The following is a 17,631-nucleotide window of genomic DNA, read 5'->3' on the forward strand; positions in this document are numbered from 1 at the left end:
AGTTCAATACCATAAATTGCATAGAAATATCAGGATTTTGAAAGATTGGTACTGCACTTGACACTTAAAAACAAAGGAATCATTTTTTCCCCCTTGGAATAGGAACCATCCAATTTTTATTCCCTCTAAAGAACCATTTGAATAGCAAGAATCACAAGCTATTATACTGTTGTTTTCAGGTTTCATCATTATACCTGAATCAACTACCTCTAATTCCAAGATAGATAAATCTTACCAGGAACATATGGCCCAAATTTGACTGTATCCTAGGATAATCTGTATGCTTGATGCTACTATCAAAGCACCTTGGACTGCTCTCAAAGAAAAGAGGATGAGCAAAATTAGTATGAGGAAACATTAAAGGATCCGCTCACAAACTATATTAATTTCTTGCTTAAAAAGAAATATTGGTCTTTTATGAAAAATGAGCTCACATCAGTACCACCCATGTAAGGAACAAGGAAAGAAGGGATCATCACTGCAGTTCCAAGGGCCAAAATGTAGTGCTGAAAACCCAGAAATACTGCCTCCCTTGTTTTTCCAAATGAAACAAATAACACTTTAAAATAAGAAATAGAAGAAAAATAACATAAAGAATCAATAAATGAAGAAATGAACATACCCCAAGGGCAGTACTCAAAAGCAGTCCCTCATTGTCTACTCAAGTGATTGTGGTGAGAAAACTGAACCAGAACCAATACACAAACACTTGGCAAACATACCAGCGAGCAACAGATGTATAACATGATCAAGTGCCAAGTCTTTCGCATTATTTTGTCTAACATCCACTTCTATATTTTTAACCATCACTAGAGTTTTTCCATCTGTTCAATTGACTATTTATTTATTTATTTTGGTCCTAAAATGTGATTGATTTGAATGGTTGTTGATACATAGAACTGACTGAAACATAATAATAAAATTAACTATAAAACAGTGCAGTAACGGTTTCAACCGTCTAAATTATATGTTTAAGAATAAAAAAAATGCAATAAATGTTCTTGAGTAGCCATCTTGGCTCTTGGATAAAATCACAAACAAGAGAGGGACTACACAGAGGTTAAATAAAGATTAGAAACATACACGTTCAATGGCTGCCCGCTCCTCAGGAGTTACAGTCATAGCCTGTGGTATGGCTGAAGCCATCAGGCTCAGAACATTCCTGATTGTATAATAAAAATGAAAAATTAGCATGAGTCAAGTAGATAACAAAAACTGATAAATAAATAAAAAAAACTGCATTCATCTCACCCTTCTCCTCCCTTGACAGGTTCATTTATCAGGCGCAAAAAGTCAGCCTGAGGCTCTTGTATGAGATGCACAAGATGTGGATTTTGTTTCCCTAGCTCTTGAAGCATAGGCTGCAAAACAATAAGTGTAGCATGAGTACTATTTAGTGTCCGTCTGCCACCAAAATGACCAAGCTATCAACAGGCATTTTGTTTCTTTATGAGAAGCCTAACCTGCTGAATTTGAGGGTTTGCTTGCACCATAGCTCGCAATGCTTGGAACTACAATGAAAGTTAGAGAAAAAAAAATTTAACCATGAATACAGCAATAAAAAAGAGTAAAGATCCATATTGATCAGAGAAAAAAAGAAAGGAAAAAAAATCAAGTACCTGTTGACTATTTCGAAGAAAATCCAAATTGCCAGCACCAGCATTTGCACCCACATTTGGTAGGCCCTGATTCAAGAATAGTAATATATTTTATTAATTAGATGATCATAAATTACAATTCAAACTTCAAAGGAGAATCTATCTGAGGGAAGAATTCAAAAGTTAAGAGGTAGAACAATAGCTACCTGTGAGAAGAGATCCAGTGGATTTGCATTAGGGACAACAGCAGGTGCAGTAGCAGGTTGTGATGCTTGCACTGGAGGAATGATTGCTAGGGAGTTTGCTGCTGCCTGAGCAGGAACTTGGGCAACTGGTGGAACATCTGCCTGTTCAGGAATTCCCTGATGCATAACATCTATGTCAACTTCACAGTGTCATCAACAAAGAATGTCTCTTACAACAAACCTTTGGAGAATATTAACCTTTCAAAAATATTATTTTTCATGTAATAAAAACCACATATAGAAGAAAAACAGTACACAGTTTGAGCAAACTCATACAAAATAATAAATTTAAATTGATATAATAATGTAATTATAATAATGCAAACTCCATCATCTATATGTGGTTTACAAAATAATAATGCAAACTCCATCAATGAACGCAGCAAAAAAACTAATCATAAACATTTGCCATCATCTATTAAAGAACCCATTAACATACCAATTGAAGGCTTATGTATGATGGACAAGTTTTGTTCTATAGTTTCATATAAATATTTATATATATTTAGAATATCTTTTTTATAATTATCATTATTATTCTAGTTATAAGATATGGTTTTTGAAAGCTAGTACCTAACTACGTATGTAGCAATTAAAAATCAAAACCAATAATTGAATGGGCTGTCATAATTTTAATTAAAACTTACTAATATTAAAAGTAAAAATTACCCATTTGGCCACCATAGTTAACTATATAAATTTATATTATTGAGCGGCTTATATTCATTATTACCTGAATTGAGTGACAAAGGGGTGTAGAAAGATGGAAGCTTCCAATCTAGCCAAGTCAATCCCAGGGCATAGCCTCTGGCCACCTCCAAATGGGGTGAAGTTACAATTGCTAGTGTCTTTTTCCTGTGAATTTCAATAAAGGTTCAATGAGTTATTGGACTATACTATGGTTAATTTTGAAAAGAGAAAAGTTAATATTGAAATGGTTAATCCAAAAAAGAGAGCCAGTAGTATTAGAAAAAAGTTGGCTGGCTAAACAGGATTAATGTAACTTAATCAAATCAAGTCATTTTTTATTAAAAGAGCACTAAAGGAAAGGATGATAATGATCGTGAAATGAAGTTGGCATCTTTTCTAATACAATGATAATAATAGTCTAAGTATAATGATTATAATAATTTGATTTATATAGCAATCCAATAAAGAGAAACAACAACTAAGTGGTTCATACCAGTAACTGTTGTAGGGCAGCAGGACAATCTGAGAGATATTTCACTGCAAGAGTCAAAAGAACAGGTTCTGAATCCTCTCATGGGATCATCATATCTATAATGTTATCAGCTGAACCATGAAGGACTCTTTACATCTCTCAGATTGTCCTGCTTCCCTACAACAGTTACTGGTATGAACCACTTAGTTGTGTCATTTAGAAGAACATCTATTACATCTCTTGGAGCCTCTTTGGTGATCATCCCACTACTACTTTTCCCGGCTTCTAAAATTTTCTATACTTGCTTCACCATTTTTTTCTTTGCCTGAAAAGAGAAGAGGAAAAATATTTTGTACCAACATAATTAGTAATCATGAAATAAGGCAAGATGTGAGTAGTAATAGATTAATAATAACTAACTTGCCTGTAATGATCTGTGAAGCCTAGTTCCAGGAATGTTTATTGGTAATGACATGAGGCCTGCAATGAATTCTTGAAATTGTTTTCTTAGAGACTCCATTTCCTCACCAGGATCCAAATTAATCAATGCCTTAACTAGTACTTGAAATGCAATCTGAGAGAGAGACCAAAATGGGGTTTAGTCTTATATGTGTTATTAACTAGTATCTATCTCATGTGTTGAGAATTGCCCACTCTAGTCTAGATGATTCTAAAGATACTTTGGAAGACTGTGAAGATTATAGAAGATCAGTTCAGGTTCTTGATAATACTCTACGATAGAAAGGATACAAGAGTTAGAGAAACTGAAGGAAGGACTCTTTCATTCCGCTACGTATACTGTAAGTATTCTTATCTTTGTTTCTCTTTGAATTCAAATTCAGAAACATGTTCTAGGTTATCTCATATTAATTTGTTTAATATTAGATCTACATGAAAATAAATAAAGATCCTGTATAAGTTTTCCAACACCATCAGGTCTTGGCAACAATTTTCTGACGAATTTCTCCAGCAACATCACGCTGTGTGTGATTACACCAAGTCAGGCACCAGCCTCGCTAATCTAAAACAAGAAAAAGAAGAGAACCTAAAGATCTATATCCATAGGTTCAATATGGAGGCAGCCAATGTAGGAAGCCTAACCCGAGGAGATTAAAAAATGGCCATTATAGCCGGAGTGCGCCCGGGTAGTAAGTTGTGGGATAACATGCTAAAGAAGGAGGTCATTGACCTAGACGATTTATACAAACATGCACAAAAATACATCTGTGTTGAGGAAGGTCACAAGAGTCTTAAGGCTGGGAAGGGTGAGTCATCCCTAAAACCCTCAATTCGTGAAGGCCTAAATAGCGTAAAGCAAAATAGGGCCTATGGAGGGTCGAGAGATGATCATCCTTGGAAACCCCAACGTGTAGGTGAACACAGATAGACAACATACACCTTTTTTACTGACCTAACACATACTAGGGAACGTATCTTTGTCACGAATGAGAATCGGGTCCCCTTTAAGAGACCATCGCCAATGAAGAAAAATCGATCAAAAAGAGACCCCAGCAAGTATTGTCAGTATCATAAAGACATTGACCACACCACGACAGAATGTACTCATTTAAAGGAAGAAATCGAAGAACTTATACGCACGAGACACTTGGGTAGATACATCCATAGAGAAAATCAAAGACCGGAAGAAGGACTAACCTCACCACAGGCACGAGACGTAGCTCCAGAGGGGCAAGGAAAGGTTAGGACCATCTTCGGAGGGCCAAGATTCGAAGGCGAATCGAGGAAGGGGTGAGATAGATACGCCAGGGAAGTCAGGCGAAGTCCACCTCCATGCGTCTTAAGTTTGGAGCAATGGCCCCGAAAAAGTTTTAAGGGTGAGAACGACTCAATAACCTTCACTGAAGGAGACGCACGGGGTGTGCATTTTCTGCACAACGACCCCTTGGTACTGACTGTACAACTAGCTAACATGAGGGTGCATCGAGTCCTGGTGGACAATGGGAGCTCCGTAGACATCCTATATGATAACTCTACAAAATAGAGTTATTTTACCAATTTTTATGTGCTAATTGTTGCCTAATTCTTGAGTTTTTAATTGATTTATTAAGTTTTATTTTGCATTTATTAGTCTTATTGTAATTTTCTGCATTTTTTATATGTTTTTATAGATATTTTATTGTTTTATGTTGTAATTTAATTATTTGAAATTAGTGTTGTTAGTTTGAATGCAAAAATATGATTTTATTGAAATGAAATGTTATGTAAATTAAATTTTAATTAATATTTTCATGAAAGTTATATGGTATATTTTATTAGTGAAAATATTTAATTTTAACTTAGTTGATGATTATTTTGTAGAAAACAATGTTGCATTTTGGTACTTTTGAAATAAGAGGAAATACAAGAATTAAAGCTGACAAAAATAAGGACAATATGGCATTTCTGAAAAGCTAAAGGCCCAAGGTTCTGGCCCAATCAGCACCCCACAAAACCAGCCGCCTGGGCCAGCCCAAGCACCTCCAGCATTCGGCCCACCTGCCACTCCACCTCCTTCAACTTCGGCCAGCTCCAGCACCCATTCGGCCAGCCCCAACATCCCACCCGAAGCCCAGCCTAGTGCACCACCCGTGTCCCTCCTCCATCCAGCCAAACCCTTCAGCCCAGCAGCACCCTTCGACCCATCTGCCAGCCCGAGCCAACACCTCCAGCAAGCCCACGCCAGGCCCTTCCTCCAGCTGCACCACCCAACACGCCTCCTGCCACAGCCCACCAAACCAGCTTCCTCTCTATTTTCTCTTGAGCCTATCAAAGGCACAAATTGTCCCCTTGTCTCTTTGTCCAAAACTACCACTTTCTACCCAAACTTTTCTACATATTTTACCCCATAACATCATCATTACACCCCATAATTTACCCATATTTGCCATATTATTATTAATTTAATTAATTTAATCAATTTATTTAATTAAATTTGATTATTTTAATACTCTCATTTTGGCTATAAATAGGGAATTTTCAAGACCATTTGGTGTGCTTATATTAGGAGAGGTTACCACAAAGTTTCTACACTTTCAAACCACTCCATTCTCTTCATCTTCTTCTTCTTTTTGATTAATTTTCTATGTATTTTTAGAGGAACAATTTGAGGGTTCCTCCTCCAAATTTTCCTACATTATGTTTGTAATTTTTTTGTTTGTATTTTCTATTCTAGTTATGAGTTTATAATCTTTTTAAGATTATTAAGGTGATGATGAAACAATATGTAACTAGATAGTATTTATTTTGTATGTTGATTTCCCATTTTGTGCAACAAAGTTTATGGATTTTTCTTTTTCAAATATCTTCTTTCATCTTAAATATCATATATTTTTTATTGTTAGCACATATGTACACTTTGTTCTTCATTAGTGCAAAAACATAATATTCGTTGTATAAGATGTGTCATTAAATTGTACACATCCAATGCTTAGAACAAAAATATTATGTTTTGCCTTATAAATAATGTTATTTGATTTTTTTTTTGTTTCATTAGGTTGATTCACATTAAATACTTTGAAATTATACTTTTTGAAAAGTGAAGAAATTTTTTATATTTTTAGAAGTAATTTGTGCTGAAAATTATAAATCTATTTGGAAAATGATAGTTTGATTTTTTTAACTATCACTAAAATTTAGAAATCAATGTACTTATAAATATTATTGAACTTATATTTTGTGGATTCTAAACCTTAATATTCTTCTTTTACCATCTTGATTTCTAATTTTAATTTATTGTCTTTAATTTCTTTATTATTATCTTTTATTTTATTTTCATTATACAAATTCTCATCAATCTTTGGAGCTAGGTTATAATTTATTAATTTTGGTTTAAAATAGTTTTCTTTTCGATTTTAGACAACTCTTTTGGGTTCGATCTCGTGCTTACACGAACACTGTATTTCATATACGATTCGTGCGCTTGCGAGTATAAATTTTTAAAACATAACTGTTTGGGTCCATCAAGTTTTTGGCGCCATTGCCGGGGAGTTGCAAGAAAAGAAACGAATTTTTTCTCAAGGTTAGTGAATTCTTCTACTAGTTATTTTAATTTTTGCACTTACGAAAATATAACAAATATATATATATATTTAAAACTATAAAAAAAAAGATAAAAAGAAAATTTGGGACGGTTCTACTACCCATAAAAAAAAACTTGCGTATATATTTATATTTATTGTCTTTTCTAGTTGAGGACACTTGTGCCTTCTATCTATCTTGTTAATTTTTATAGTTGACGGCATTTGTGCTTCCTATCTATCTTTTTCATTTTTATAGTTGATGGCACTTCTACCTCCTAATTTTGTTGTAATTTTATTTCGTTTATATCTTTGTTAGTTGACGACACTTGTGCCTCCTAGCTTTTGTGTTGTTGTTTTTTTATTATTGTTGTTATTTTGTGATAGTCGATGGCATTTGTGCCTCCTAACTTTTTATTTCATTATATTGTTATTAGTTGATGGCACTTGTGCCTCCTAAATTTTGTTTAATATCTTAGCTTTGTTTTTGTTGTCTTAATTTTATTTTCTTGTTATTTTTTCCTTAATTGTCGTTTTAAAAAAATTAGTTTGTCATTTAGTTTTTACCATGTGAATCATTTTAATTATAGTTGGAATTCTGAGTACAACTATTATGTGCAATCAAATTTAAATTATGGAGAAACTAATGATATGTATGATATGCATGAATCTTTTGATATCCATTTTACCCCTGCCTATAATCCAAAATTTTCATTGAGTCATACCCAATCTCAAATGAATCAAGGACATCAATTCAACATGCTTAATCAAAGTCATGCCCAATTCGACCTATCATATCCCATTCAACAAGTAACGAGCCCATCTTTAGAGGATACCCTACAACAGTTCATGCAATTAACCTACCAAATCTTACTAGCCCAGTCTCAGTCAATCTAAAAAATTGAGACAATGGTAGAACAACTTGCAACTGTTATAGAGTCGGAAAAATAAGTTTACTCCAACCAACCCATTCCCAATCCAAATAGTCAAATTGAAAATGAAAAGGAGAATGCAATTGTTGAAGAACTTGTAATATGCATCCAACCCCCTAATGAAACAAAAGAGTTGGATGAAATAATTCACGAGGCACATGAGGGAAATGAAAAAGATATAGTTGTATCTCATGAGCTCATAAATGAACAATTTTGTATATTTACTCAAAATGAAAAGGAGTCTAATATAGATATGCAATTTTCTTATTTTATTTATATTCCATTAAAATTGCATATTTCTAATTTTCTTGTAGGTGTGATGTTATCAATCATTATTAATGACATTTGGATCAAAGTCATAACTCACCCTACTAATGAAATTTTACACCATCGATTGGGTGTAGGTTGAAAAAAAAAATTATAGTCGAGCTAAAGACTATAAACTAAAGCGCTTTGTGGGAGGCAACCCATATTTTTTATGTTTCATTTTATATTTCACTTTTGTTGTGTGTTATGTTTCATGTTTTTCAAATTCCAAAAAGCTTGAAAGAAACTTCTTGCCCAAAAAGAAAAAAAGAGAAGAAAACAAATGAGCTAAATCAAGGAAGCATACCTCCAAGGGAGTAGTTCTTAACTTTTTCTATTTTATTACTCATTGAGGACAATGTTTCATTTAAGTTTGGGGGTAGTGTTTATGTATTTTTCTTTGTGTTTATGCATGTTTTTCATTTGTTGTATAATTAAAAAAAAAAATTTCTTTATTTGTTTTTCTTTTTGTTTTTATGTGATTTTTATTTGTTATATAATGCTAAAACAAAATTATTTTCTTTGTTTTGTTTGGAAAAAAAAATATTGGTGATTTTCAATTTTCGATGATAAAAATTATGATTGAAATTGTTCTTAGTTCTTAGAAAAGTATAAATAAATCTTAAGCTTTGTTTTTAATTTTTGAGTTAGTTTTGTTTAATTATAGATTATTTTTTTCATTACATGACACTTTTCTATTCCATTTGAATTATTGTGATATTTGGACAAAGTTTATTTAAACATTAAATTCTTAAAATCTCTAAAAAAAAATTGAAAAATCTTAGAATTTGCTTGATTATCTCTTGAGATTTTTTTTTTTTGTTTTTGCATAAGCTTGTCTAATGTTCACATGATGATTTGATGATAGTTTTTGTGTTTGCATGTTAAATATCTATTTTGAAAACAATTTTAACTTTTTAATTAACTACATAGGTTTTACTTTTATTTGTGATTTTCTTTGAAGTATTTCCATTATGTAATTTTTGACGAAAACATTTGACATCACCAATTAAAAAAAATGTGTGTTTTTAATTTTTCTTTTACTCGAGGACTAGCAAAATATTAAGTTTGAGGGTGTGATAACTCTACAAAATAGAGTTATTTTATCACTTTTTATGTGCTAATTGCTGCTTAATTCTTGAGTTTTTAATTGATTTATTAAGTTTTTAAGTAATTTTGCATTTATTAGTCTTATTGTAATTTTCTACATTTTTATATGTTTTTATAGATATTTTATTGTTTTATGTTGTAATTTAATTATTTGAAATTAATGTTGTTAGTTTGAATGCTAAAAATATGATTTTATTGAAAGTAAATATTATGTAAATTAAATTTTAATTAATATTTTCATGGAATTTATATGGTATATTTTACTAGTGAAAATATTTAATTTTAATTTAGTTTATGACTATTTTGTAGAAAACAATGTTGCATTTCGGTACTTTGGAAAGAAGTGGAAAGACAAGAATTAAAGCTGACAAAAATAAGGACAATATGACATTTCTAAAAAGCTAAAGGCCTAAGCTTCTGGCCCAATCAGCACCCCACAGATCCAGCTGCTTGGGCCAGCCCAAGCACCTTCAACATTCGACCCACCTGCCACTCCACCTCCTTCAGCTTCGGCCAGCTCCAGCACCCATTTGGCCAGCCCCAACATCCCACCCGAAGCCCAGCCTGATGCACCACCTGTGTCCCTCCTCCATCCAGCCGAACCCTTCAGCCCAGCAACACCCTTCGCCCATCTACCAGCCCGAGCCCACACCTCAAGCAAGCCCACGCCAGGCCCTTCCTCCAGCTGCACCACCCAACACGCCACCTGCCACAACCCACCAAACCAGCTTCCTCTCTATTTTCCCTTGAGCATATCAAAGGCACAAATTGTCCCCTTGTCTCTTTGTCCAAAACTACTACTTTTTACCCAAACTTTTCCACACATTTTACCCCATAACATCATCATTACACCCTATAATTTACCTCTATTTTCCATATTATTATTAATTTAATCAATTTAATTAATTTAAATTGATTATTTTAATACTCTCATTTTGGCTATAAATAGAGAATTTTCAAGACAATTTGGTGTGCTTATTTTAGGAGAGGTTACCACAAAGTTTCTACACTTTCAAACCACTCCATTCTCTTCATCTTCTTCTTCTTTTTGATTAATTTTCTATGTATTTTTAGAGGAACAATTTGGGGGTTCCTCCTCCAAATTTTCCTAAATTATGTTTGTAATTTTTTGAATGTATTTTCTATTCTACTTATGAGTTTCTAATCATTTTAAGATTATTAAGGTGATGATGAAATAATATGTAACTAGATAGTAATTATTTTGTATGTTGATTTCTCATTCTGTGCAACAAAGTTTATGGATTTTTCTTTTTCAAATATCTTATTTCATCTTAAATATGATGTATTTTTTTATTGTTAGCACATATTTACACTTTGTTCTTCATTAGTGCAAAAACATAATATTCTTTGTGTAAGATGTGTCATTAAATTGTACACATCCAATGCTTAGAACAAAAATATTATGTTTTGCCTTATAAATAATGTTATTTGATTTTTTTGTTGTTTTATTAGGTTGATTCACATTAAATACTTTGAAATTATACTTTTTAAAAAGTGAAGAAAAATCTTATCTTTTTAGAAGTAATTTGTGCTTAAAATTATAAATCTATTTGGAAAATGATAATTTGATCTATTTTAACTATCACTAAAATTTAGAAATCAATGTACTTATAAATATTATTGAACATAAATTTTGTGGATTCTAATACCTTAATATTCTTCTTTTACCATCTTGATTTCTAATATTAATTTATTGTTGCGATATTTTTGCTATGCAAGTGCACACAGTCGCAATTTGTAATAAAATGGTAAAACCAAGTATCGTCCTCAAGGACTGGTTTATCAATTACCAGTCAATTAATTTCTTGAATTAAAATTCTTGATTTTTGTAAACACAGCAAAAGAAACTATAAAGTGCAGAAACAATAATTGAAAATTAAATGGAATAACAACTAATAGTAAAACTTTTAATTTAATCACTGAAGAAACAATTAGGATATTTAATCTCATCAACTATCCTCCCTATTATTCCCTAATGCAAAGTATGAGTTCTTCTTCTTTTTACCTAATTCAATTGACAAGTTGATAGTGCAACCTATAATCATACTATGAATTATAAACTCAACCTAGGTGACAATTTCCTATATTTCTATGGTAAATTGAACCACACAGGTAGCATTAATCTCGACAACTTAATAAACAGTTACACAATTAATTCAGATACTTTCGTTCTAAATTAGAATTATGTCCAATATAACCACAACAGATTTAAATCTCACTTCTCAGATTTTGACTTAAAAACATATGTATATGACTATAGATGGCCAATCAATAATCAATCTATAAAAACAGGTTATATGGAATTGAAGAAGATTGAAGAAGAAGAAAATTGAAATTGCATTAGTTCATAACAGGGATTCAAGTGATTCAATTAAACATCCTAAACAGAAAATTAGTTCATAATCATAATGCTAATCACAACAAAAATTAAAGATAACATCAGGAAGAAGAAGAAAGAAAACATGTAAAAATACTCTAAGTCTTCAGCCTTCAAAACCAGCACTCATCCACAATCCGTACGTATCTTTTTTCTCTTCTCTTTTTCGCCATATTAAAACCTAGGACTCAATTTTTAAAGAGGCGGGCCGCGGCCCTACATACACCATGCCGCAGCCCGTGTCTAAAATTCTGGGCATTTTGGTCTCTTCATGCCGCGGCTCGTGTTGCCGAATTCTGGGTTGATGCCCATCTATGCCGCGACCCTCTCTAGCCATGCCGCGGCCCGAGGATTTCCTTCAAAACAGTGGTTCTGTTTCCCACCTAGCCGCGACTCTACTTTGCTCATGCCGTGGCTCTTAAGGGATTTCTCAATTTTTCAAGTTTTCATCCCAAAAATTCACCAACACTTCCAAATTATGTTGAGAACCATTCTTTCTCGAAATATGATGAAAAACTTGGTTATTTCTTCCCTTTCTTTGACATTTTCTTCCAAGTGCTCAATTCTTCCTGATATTCACAAAGACAGACAAACAAAGCATAAACCCGCACTAAATGAAAGAAAAACAAAATAAAAGACTACTAAAAACATCACCTAAACATGACAAGAACTAGACTCAACATTTATTTTTATTTATTGTCTTTAATTTCTTTATTATTATCTTTTATTTTATTTTCATTATACAAATTCTCATCAATCTTTGGAGCTAGGTTAGAATTTATTAATTTTGGTTTAAAATAGTTTTCTTTTCGATTTTAGACAACTCCTTTGGGTTTGATCTCGTGCTTACACGAACACTATATTTCATATACGATTCGTGCGCTTGCGAATATAAAATTTTAAAACATACCTGTTTTGTGTCCATCACTATATCGCCCAACCTTAGAGAAGATGGGACTGAGCGTCAAGAACCTAAAGCCTTGCAATACCTCCTTGTATGGGTTTACAGGGGACTCGATACAACCCCTATGCGCAATCGAGTTAGCCCTCACCATGGGAGAGCATCCCAGACAAACCACTACAATGACAAACTTTGTCGTGGTAGCTTGTGCCTCAGCCTTCAAGGCGATATTAGGAAGACCATCACTAAGAGAAATGAAGGCAATAACCTCACTAAACCACTTGGCCATAAAATTCCCAACTCCTGGAGGAATAGCGAGTGTGAAAGGGGAATATAATGAAGTGAGGGAATGTTATAACACGTCCCTCCGCACAGCCATGAAACCGCAAGTACCCATGGTGATGGTGGTGCGTGGAAGCGCAAACCTGCATGACCTAGACCTCTGGGTTGCTGAGGAGATCAGAATCGAAACAGATAAGGGAGAGATAAATGAGCTACGCCTAAAAAATAAAAAATTAGAAGAGACAATACGAAAAATGCTAGAAGTGCTCTACTGCATGACACAAGAAAAATCCGATGTACCTTCCACCATGAATGTAGGAGAAAAATAGGGAAAAAAGAAAAAAACCGTCCCCGTTGACGGTGGGAAAATCCAACTTTTAGAGAGTAGTTCCCCATGGCTGAAGCACCATGAAGGTTCTTCGCCACTGGTGCGATCAAGAAATGGGGGGCACACACATGATCCATATACCACCTCCTCAAAGAATAAGCTGGGGGACAAGAGGGGCATGTCCCAATAGAGAGAATATAGAGTGAAAGGAAAGAAGGTCCTCAAACATTCTTTCATTGAGGAGAGAAAGACCCGAGCTCTGTCCGCATGCGACCTTCTAAACTCGATAAATATGAGGAGGGAGGAGCTAGGAAACACGATGAAGAACTTTAGAAAACAAATAGCAGCTGCACAGAAAAGGAAGCTGGAAGCCAATAAGTCCATGGAAAAATCTCCACTTTCAAAGAATATCATAGAAGAATCTCTCCCATCTAACCCCAAAAAATCGCGTACGAAACCTCGAGGAGGGGAATGCCTCCCACAACAATGCGCCTTCCCTGGCTATGTGACAACTGCTAGGAGCCATGTTAATATAAAGCAAGGCGAAATCGAAAGCTTGAGAAAGTATATCCAGCGCTTCAACGCAGAGGTAGCCAAAGTGGGAAGGTTATCTGAGGACGAGTTAAGAATGGCCATCACCGCAGGGGTACATCTGAAGAGTGAAATATGGGGAAGTATGCTCAAGAAAGAAATAAGGGACATAGGCAACTTCTATGAAAGAGCTTTAGAATGCATCTGAGCCGAGGATGAATGTGACTAGCTTAGGATACACACTTGAAAGGGAATACCGGGTAAAGCTCCACCTTTGGTATGATGAATCAAAGAGGCTATCCTAGTTAACCCAACGTAGTTGTGAGTCCTCCCCTCAGAGGCAGCTATGAATTAAAAGTGTCACCTAGATAACCTGGTACGAAGTAGGCACATTGTTTCCATGAATATCTATGTACTCTACTCATTTTTAATGAATATGTTTCTTATTGGCGTGTCACACTCCTCATTTACGCGAGCACATATTTGCCTCTTGTGTACCCACCAACATTTGAAATTAAAAAAGCACATTAGCAAAATGATCAAAGTGCCCGATGAGATAAATCTCGCCAACCACTTGGGGGGCAGAGTATATAGCAATGAAAGAAAGAAAAAAACCAAAAATAAATAAATAAAGAAGAAAACCTGGCAAGGCACCTATCGATTTCATAAGGGTTAGCTACCCTCATGGATATCACTGGAGCCAAAATGTCCTACATGGATAACCTCACAACAAAGGCTAAACACCTCCGCGAGGGGTATGGTCTCAATGAGGACTTCCGCCGATAAACCAGGAGCACTTCTTGAGTTCATAAGGATTAGCTACCCTCATGGATGTCAAGGGAGCCAAAAGGTCTAATGAGGATAACTCCCTAATAAGGGCTAATGCCTCCACGAGAGGTAAAGCCTCAAGGGGGACACACACCAATAAGCCTAGAGCAGCCACAAAGCTGTCTAGCCAAAAAGGATCCTAAAAGAAACCCTTATAAAAGAGACACTCGTGAAAAGAAGTCACACGGTTTCACGAGGATAACCCACAAATAAAGGTTGATACCTCCATGAGGGGAAAGGCCTCAGGGAGAGCATTCGTCAATAAGTTTGGAGCGGCAGTCAAGCCGTCCAGCCAAAAAGGGTCCCAAAAGAGACCCTTGCAAAAATAGTACTATACAAAATGACGAGAAGGACGCTTCTCGCAAAAAATAACAAGCACGCGCGAAAATATATAAAAGGATAGCTAGAACCCAAAGGGTCAACATATCATTACAAATACAATCAAGGTGCACCGAAGAGACTATTATTACCAGTCCAAATAAAACATCAACAAGTTAGCATAAAAAAGAGAGACCTATCGAACCCTTTTTTCTCCTGCATACAGGAGTGGGCTCAAAATGACCTCAAGCATAAAAAAACAACAACACAAGATCACACACATATATATATATAAAGTCGTAATAATGATGCAGGATAAAATTAGCACCAACCACAACAGGACTTAAAAGAAAAGTTCCTGAAGGAAAAAGCAAAGAACCTGAAAAAACCTCTCTGAACTAATAAAGTTTGAATAAATTATACAACCAAATCGAAATGGGAAAATGAAAGCTGTAAAAATGAAATCTCAAGGCCTTTCGCCATGAGCAGTTCATTCGACCACCTTCGCAACAGCATGATCACCAAAGGAGGAGAAGTCTAAACTGGGATTCTGCCTCCACATTCCATACAGGGTGCACTCTACAGACTCGTACTCAACCTCTGTCAGATCAGCCTCCAGGAGGGTGATCCTCTCCCGCAACACCTCAGCCTAAACTTCCACTCTCTTCTTCTTTTTGGATGACGAAGAGGCCTTCGCCAGGGCTTTCTCCAGCTTGAGGTTGATATCAGCGAGTTGTCCATCAAGCTTCTGAACTCTGGCTGCTAGGCGATCCCTTTCAGTATTGGACAACGATAGGTCCTGTGCCGAGGCTACCAAGCGCCGAGCCACCAAAGAAGTCTGCAAGGAAGTGAAAAGTGAGCAAACAAGGAACCTAAAACACAAAAAAGAGAAATGTAAGACGGAATAACTCACCCAAGTAGTGGAGTGCATAAGGGTCTCCCCAAAATCTGCCACGGTAAAATTCTCGAGACCTCTCCACATGGTGTCGGGGATACCCTCGACAACCTAGGTATACCTTCGCACATAAGGGGCTGATGTGTTACTCACCTAGGACATCCCTTCCAAATTAGGAGCGCCTGGGTGAGTATGGATAGATGACCCACTCACCGAGCGAGGAGGAGGCACAGGAGCATCAGACAAAGGGTACCTAGAATAGCCATGACTAGCGGGGGCATGAGGGAGATTTTCAATTTCATCGTAAGAAGGCAGAACAAAGCGCCCTTGCATGGACTGCAGATTACAGGAATGAGAAGCCGTGTCGTGGTGCATATGAGCAAAATAAGGTCATTGCCTGGAGGCTAGAGATAGTCGAGTTGGACGTCTTGATTCAGGTGAAGTCTCCTCAGGCACCCATTCAACATCGCCCTCGTTTGAGTGAGGTTCTGCTAGATCTACCTTCTTCTTTCGCTTAGAAATATGCCATAGTAGGTCGGGCTCTGAAACTCTGGATAGACCATAATAGTTGAGGTTGGCCACAGTAAAAATATGGGCAGCCATTTTCGTTGAAGGGTCCGCATCAAGGAAGACATCCACTGGCGCCACCTCCGACTCAGGAACGTTAGGGACACTAAAACTCTCTGAACAATCAACTCAGCTATCAGTATGAGTATAAGATCCACAATAGCAACCTCAATGTAAAAGAAAAGACTTGAAGTACTTACTTGGAGAGGAGCGGAAATGTTCGCGGACAGAAAGGGGACCTTCGACAAAGAAAAAGTCTTGCTTCCATGAACTCGGGTTAGAAACGGATCCTTCAATCAAAGAGACCTGAGAGTTGGCCTTCTGTAAAAAGTAGAAGCCCTTCAATTTAGGAGTGGGCATGAGATTGTACATGAAGTGCACCTCCTAGGCCGTGGGAGTGCGACCATTAAGCTTCATGAATGCCATATACATGCAGCTCAAGGTCAACCAGCTGTTGGGTGCCAACGGGAGTGGAGTGAGGCCAAAGTTGTTCAGGATCATGATGAAGAACGGGTGTAGAGGAATGGTCCCACCCGCCTTCAAAATATGTTCACTCAAAGCGACGTAGCTCTTGGGGGGAGGGGGGGGGGGGGAGAGTTATCAGCCCAGCACTTATTGAACGGTACATACAATTTGTACTCCTTACTAATATGGTATTTCTTGGACAACTCTAATGGTCTGTATTCTAACATGTTGGAAATAATTATGGATGCCAGTAGAGGACTGGAGTCTGGCTTCTCGGGAGCAACCTGTTGCCTCATTCACTTAGACAAGTCTGCAAAATCAAAGGAAAAGGGTGAGGTCAAAACCAAGCACTTTACCCGCCATTTTCTTCTTTTTGCGGGAGTTTTCCATTGAGACATCAGGTGTGGGAGCATCAAACAAGGGTGGACTGAAGACAAAGGATGAGTGGAACCAGGATCGACCTCAAGAATGCTAGGAGGACGCAGAGTTGAGGGTTCAGGAGGTTGGTTGCCCTCCATGAACTCTACCTCCTTTTGTAGGTGAAGAAGGCTCACTCTAAGGCTGACAAGGTAGGCATCAAAATAAAAGGAAAATGGGGCTCCATCCCCCCTTAGAATCAAGCCCATCTTGCTTTTGACAACCCAAATATTATACCTAACCTCAGCCATGTGTTCTAAGTGACATAGACAGACCATCCTTAAAGTGTCGTATCTTTGGTAAGGGTTATTTTCAGGGGACCCCGAGTCTGA

The 17,631-nt window shown here is 36.0% G+C and overlaps 1 long non-coding RNA gene across 1 annotated transcript; it reads right to left on the bottom strand.

The window, feature by feature from the left end:
- Positions 1 to 975: 975 nt before the first annotated feature.
- LOC133789550 (uncharacterized) lies at positions 976 to 1,688 on the bottom strand. The gene is made up of 4 exons (XR_009873606.1): positions 1,620 to 1,688; positions 1,464 to 1,511; positions 1,252 to 1,361; positions 976 to 1,125 (listed from the first exon to the last, which is right to left on the bottom strand). It is a non-coding gene; the product is annotated as an uncharacterized LOC133789550 (long non-coding RNA).
- Positions 1,689 to 17,631: the final 15,943 nt, after the last annotated feature.

The sequence above is a fragment of the Humulus lupulus genome, chromosome 7 (assembly GCF_963169125.1).
Source record: "Humulus lupulus chromosome 7, drHumLupu1.1, whole genome shotgun sequence".
NCBI lineage: Eukaryota > Viridiplantae > Streptophyta > Magnoliopsida > Rosales > Cannabaceae > Humulus > Humulus lupulus.